We start from the raw sequence: 6,277 nt of genomic DNA on the forward strand, positions 1-6,277 counted from the left end.
TTCAGAGGTTCAGATTATTATCTTCATGATGGAAAGCATTGTCATGTAAGGGTAAACATGTTGCTACAGTTGTAACTAATAGTCCTACACCTTATAGACAACAGGAAATTGACTGAGACACTGGGTGGTATCCTGAACATAGGAAACATTAAAGCCCATCCCCACTGTGATGCACTTCCTCTAACAAGGTCAGACCCACTCCAACAAAGCCACACCTCCTAATAGTGTCACTTCCTTTAGGAATAAGGTATCCATTACATTTATACTACCATATGATACTTAAAACTTCTCTCTACTTACTCTGTTTCCTTAGCAGCTCTGATTTTCTAAATATAAATGAGAAGAAAAAATGTGTAGGAAATACACATTTTTTTAAAGATGAATAGAACTAATTTTTTAAATTATTATTATGTAATGGTGGTTTGAAAGAAAATAATCCCCATAGGGAGTGACACTATTAGGAGATGTGGCTTTATTGGACTAAAAGTGGCCTTGTTGGAGGAAGTATATCATGGTGGGGTAGGCTTTGATGTCTCCTTTGCTCAAGCTATAGTGTGACAAACAGTTCACTTCCTATTACCTGGAGATAAAGACATAGAACTCTTTGGTTCTCTTCCTGTACCATATTTTCCTCCAAGCTGCTATGTTCCACCAAATGATAATGATCTAAACCTCTGAAACTGCAAATTACCTGTGCAATTGGCACAATTAGGAGGTGTGGCTTTGTTGGAGTAAGCATGGCCTTGTTGGAGGAAGTTAGTCACAGTGGGCGTGGGTTTTGAGGTTTCCTATGCTCAGGATACTGCCCAGGGCTTTAGTTGCTTTCCTGTTGCCTGAAAGATGTAGGACTAGACTCAGCTACTACTTTAGCACCATGTTTTTCTGTACACAACCATGCATCCCTTCATAAGGAAAATGGACTGATCCCCTGAAACTATAAAAGAGCTACCCCAATAAAATGCATTTGTTTATAGAAGTTGCCTTGGTTATGGTGTCTCTGCACAGCATTAAAAACCCTAAGACTGAAATTGGTACCAGGAGTGGAGTGTCACTGGGATAGACATGATCATGTTTTTGTTTTGTTGTTGTTTTGTTTTTTTGAGTAATATGGAATTTGTTACTTTGCATTAGGAAAGCAGTTGAATGCTTTAAGCTCTACAAATGGGTCATAGTAGTAGGAGCTAGAAAGATAGTGGTGGTGAATTTGATTTGTGAAACCATGGGGATCATGAGGTTCCAGAGGGAAAAAAAAAGACTAATACATGGTCTAGACACTGGCCTTGTGATATTGTGATGAAGAAAGTGACTGCTGTTTACCCTTGTCTGAAGAGCCTGCCAAGGGCTAAAGTGAAGAGTTTGGATAAAGTCTCTTGGAGGAAATTTCAAAACAGCCTAGTATTGACTCTGTTTTAAGGATATTATTGTTAACTCTGATGAAGATTTATAATGAAAAGGCAATCTGAGTAAGGAAAAATATTTGAGGGGAAAAAAGAAAACAGAAACTGAAAAGGAGTTAAATTATGTGTTGAAGGAGATTAACAGATTAGAAATGGAAAAAGAGAGTGGTGACCTCAGGGAAATATCTCACCCAGCTAGGTTTCCAACATGAAAAAAGAACAGATGAAAAGCTAGAGCCAGACATGTTGTTGCATACAATATGAAGGCAGATGCTGGTGGATTTCTGAGTTTAAGGCAAGCATGCTCTACATATCTAGTTTTAGGGCAGCCAAACTTAGTTAGTAAAGAGCAAAAACATTGGAGAAGATGTAATTGAATGAGGGACTATGTTCCAATCCCAGAAAGCAGGAGAGCTTGTAAGTTTCAGCCACGTGGTTTTGTCTTTAAAGTTAAGGATAGAAGAAATGAGCTAATATAATTTGACTCCAATGGTAAAGAAATCTGCTGAGGCTAGGCATGTGTCAGGGGAGACACTGAAAGGAGGTCTAGGGAGGTTCTTACATGAAGTTGTAATGGTAAAGCCTAGATTGCCTTGGAGATTCCAAGATGTTGGAGATGTTAGAGCCATCGCATAGCTGCTAAGAGAGAGTAGAACCAGCCCAAGAGTGTTGCAGCCAACAGAGCTAAACATAGTTGGAGATCTGAAAAGTGTTTTGACATTTGGCATGTAGAAGAAATGTTTGGAGTTTTTCCAGCTGGTTTTTAGGCTGGCTTTTGTCTAGTATTTTCACACTATGCTCTCTTTTCTGTGTTTTGGAACAGCAATGTTTATCCTGAGCTATTATATGTTGGAAGTATGTGATCTGCTTTTTTATTTTGATTTTGACAGGTGATTACAGTTAAGAGATTGCATGAATCTAAGAAGAGATTTTGAATTTTGTACTTTAAAACATTGTTGATACAATTATAAACTAAGGGGATTTTGAAGGGACTAAATTCATTTTGCATTATGATACTGTTTCAAGCTTATGGGTGTCAGAGAGTGGAATGTGGAAGTTTGAATATAATTTCTTCCCATAATCTTACAGGGAGTGGCAATATTAGGAGGGTGGCTTTAATGGTATGGGCTTGGCCTTATTGGAGGATGTGTGTCACTGTAGGGGCTTTGATGTTTTCTATTCTTAGGATACAACCAAGCTTCTCAGTGACTTTCTGTTGCCTTCAAGATAAAGGACTTCCACCTGCTTCGTCATCACCATATCTGTATGTCAACATGCTTTCCATCATGATGATAACATACTGATGATCCTCTGAAACTTTAAATTAGTCACCTCATAAATGTTTTCATTTATAAAAGTTGTCATGGTCATGGTGTGTCTCGATGATCCTCTGAAACTTTAAATTAGTCACCTCATTAATGTTTTCATTTATAAAAGTTGTCATGGTCATGGTGTGTCTCCAAAGTAACAAAAACCCTAATAAGATATCAAGTCAATTGAATATGTTCCTTTATAAGAATTGCCATCGTCATGATGTTTCTTTATAGGAACAGAAACTCTAACTAAGACAGAAGTTTGCACCAGGGACTGGGGATAGCTTTTATAGGTCTGACCTCACTTTTGTTTGGAGGAATTTGGACTTTAAAAGTCTGGGCTATGAAGGCAATGGAATGCTTAAAGCTCTGCTTAATAGACTATACTAGGAGAAGCATGAAGGACAGTGGCATTGAGTGTTATTTGAACTCTGGGGTCCTAGCTCAAGATTTTTCTGGGAAGAAGAATTGTATTTTGTTTCCTAGAGATCATTCTTGTCTTATTTTAATGAAGACTGTGGCTGCCTTTTATTCTTGTTTGAATAGTCTGCCTTAAGCAAACATGCAAAGATTTGGATTAATTTTGATGGAAGATGAAATCTCAAAAGAGCCTAGAATAAATTATCTTGTGATTATTATTCTTAACACTAATAAAGATTTCTAATGAAAAAAAAAAGAACTGAGAAAGTAAAAATGGATGATGTACAATTTGAGGAGAAAAGGAGCACCAGGGATTGGAATGGAGCATAATCCTGTGTTCAAGGATAGAAAGAGATTAAGAAATGGGGTAAAGGGAGGACAACCTTCATCCAGCTAACATTAACATCTTTGGAAAAGAATTAAAGACCAGCTTAGACCCAGGCATGGTGATACCTGCCTTTAAACCCAACTCAAGAGACAGAGACTGATGGACTTCTGAGTTTGACCAACATTATCTACAGATCCAATTTCAGGAGAGCCAATGTTACGCAGTAAAGGAAACCTATGAAAACAAAAGCTGTTGAAGATATAATTGAATAAGGGAGCTATTTTTTAGTCACAGAAAACAGCAGACCTTGGCAGTTTTGACCATGTGGTTCTTCTTTTGCGTCAAGGATAGAAGAAAGAGTTTATGGAATCTTTCTCTGAGACTATGGAAAGTCACAGAGATAAGGTATGTGGCAAGGGTAGTATTCCTATATAGAGGTATAGAGAGGCTATTACAGGAGACTGTGACAGTAAAACCTGGATTGTTATGGAGGTCTAGCGATGTTGAAAATGCCAGAGCCATTGGAAACCTGCATTGAGTTGCTAACAGGGAGTATAAGCAGTCCAAAATTAAGAAGTGTGTTGCAGTCAACAAAGCTGAAAAGTTGGAGGTCTGAAGAACCCTTTGGATTGCACACGTAGTGTAGTGTAGTGTTGAAGTTTCCCCAGCTGGGTTTTGGTCTTGCCTTGGTTAATTATTTCCTTACTATGCTTCTTTTCCTATGTTTTGTAATAATATTCTATACCCCATACCAATAAATATTAAAAGCATGTGATCTTCTTTACAATTTTATTATTTTTACAAGTGATTACAGCTAAGATATTGCATAAATTTCAGAATATGTTTTTAATTTTAGAGTTTTAAATATGTTTGAGATTATTATAGACTCTGGAGACTTTTAAAGTTGAGTCTTTTTTTTTATTATTATTATGATGTGGTTACAAGTATGGTGGCCATGGAGTACACTGTGGTACTTTGAATGTAAATGGCCTCCATAGGAATTGGTACTAGTAGGCAGTATGACTTTGCTGGAGTAGGTATGGCCTTGTTTAAGAAAGCGTGTACTATTCCATCTCATTACTCTCACAACCCCTACACCAGCAATGCTCCTGTTTTATTTTCTTGATTTCTGCAGTACCTCCAGGATATGTACTCAGATCTGAAGATTTGGACCTAGGAGTCTCTAATGAAAAAGAAATTCAACATTTGTCTTTCTGTCCCTTAGATACCTCATTTAATATGGTCTGTTCTTCCAATTATTTACTTGCAAAATTTATGATTACATTGATCTTCACAGCTTAATAGTATTCCATAATGTATGTATGTATGACATTTATTTTATTATATACTTATTGATTAAATTGCATTTAGGTTTTTTCCACTTCCTGCTTATTGTGAACAGAATAGAAATGAACAAGACTTAGCAAGATCTGAGGAATAGGATATAGGATATTCTTGGTATATGCCAAAAATGATTATACTCTAAGTATTCATCCTTATATCTACAGATAAGTGTATCCTTCACCCCTCACAAGAAATCTCTCTGGAATACACAAAGACTCTTATAAAAAACCATAACCAAACAAAATTCAAAGTTGTGGATCCTAGTACCAACAGATACATCTATAGAATAGCATCAACATCTAAGGTTCAGAAAATTTAATGGGGAAGAAATATTCTAAGAGCAATTAATCAGTCATTAATTATTTCCCAAAATGTACTTTGAGAACCTCAAAATTCTGTGGGGGAGGGCAGTACGGGTCAATCTGGGAAGAGTTTGGGAGGAAGATTATATGATCAAAACATAACAAATTATTATAAAATATCTAATAAATATATAACATTTTAAAATAACTAAAAAAGAAATTTGAAGGGAATTGACAAAAAGAAATATTAAAGAAATTTTATGTTTAACTAACGATTTTTTTCTGTGATTTAAGAGGAAGTTTATGTGCTTAAATGACCTTATGTGACCCCTGTGTACTCAAGAAATCTGCTGAGACCACAAAGGTATGTTGTATATCTAGAAACTGGGGTAATAGGTGGCTATGAGCCACAATGGACACGAACATGGGAACTCTAGGAGAGCAAAAAGCTACTAACCACTGAGCCACATATTCAAACTTATAGTGGTTTTCTATGCCATATATTAGTCTATGTAAAAGGAAAATCATTTTTCTGTCATTTTGTCTAAGATATTCACTCTTTCTTGCTTCCTTCCTCTATATTTAAAGCTGTATGAACTAATATAATAATATAAACAGACTTTTATATTCAAAGCCAATAAAAATAGTAATAGAAAAATATCAATCTGATGAAACTTTTTAATTTGAATTTTTCTAAAATTACTATACATATTCAACAATCATTTTAAACCTGAGGAAATTTACTCCTAATGAGTTATCTATGTATGAATGGATTAATGAATCTCCCAACCCCACAACTACTCAACATACAGAGAATAACACTTAAGGACAACCATATCATCTCCCCTCAAGACTCTGGAATCATCATGGAAGCTAGAATAGTAGATTCTAAGGGCTGGAGGTGGTGGATGATTGCAGTGTTTGGGCACAATATGTAAGTTACACAGGTGAAATCACAATGATTGTGACACTATACACAAGACCTGTCTGTCCAAGTTTCTTTGTAAACTTCAGTAAGGAGGCAGGATATAGGAATAGCTGCTGTAAGAGGAAGAGAAGTTCTCTTAAGAGAAAGGCTAACTACACTCCCTGGTAGGACCCATACTTGAGTATTTGGGCAACACAAATTGTACTTTACAGATTAAAATCAAAAGGTGGTTAGGGATGTGTGGG

This window comes from Alexandromys fortis, unplaced genomic scaffold (assembly GCF_014885135.2).
Source record: "Alexandromys fortis isolate MF-2015 unplaced genomic scaffold, M_Fortis_MF-2015_v1.1 scaffold_47, whole genome shotgun sequence".
NCBI lineage: Eukaryota > Metazoa > Chordata > Mammalia > Rodentia > Cricetidae > Alexandromys > Alexandromys fortis.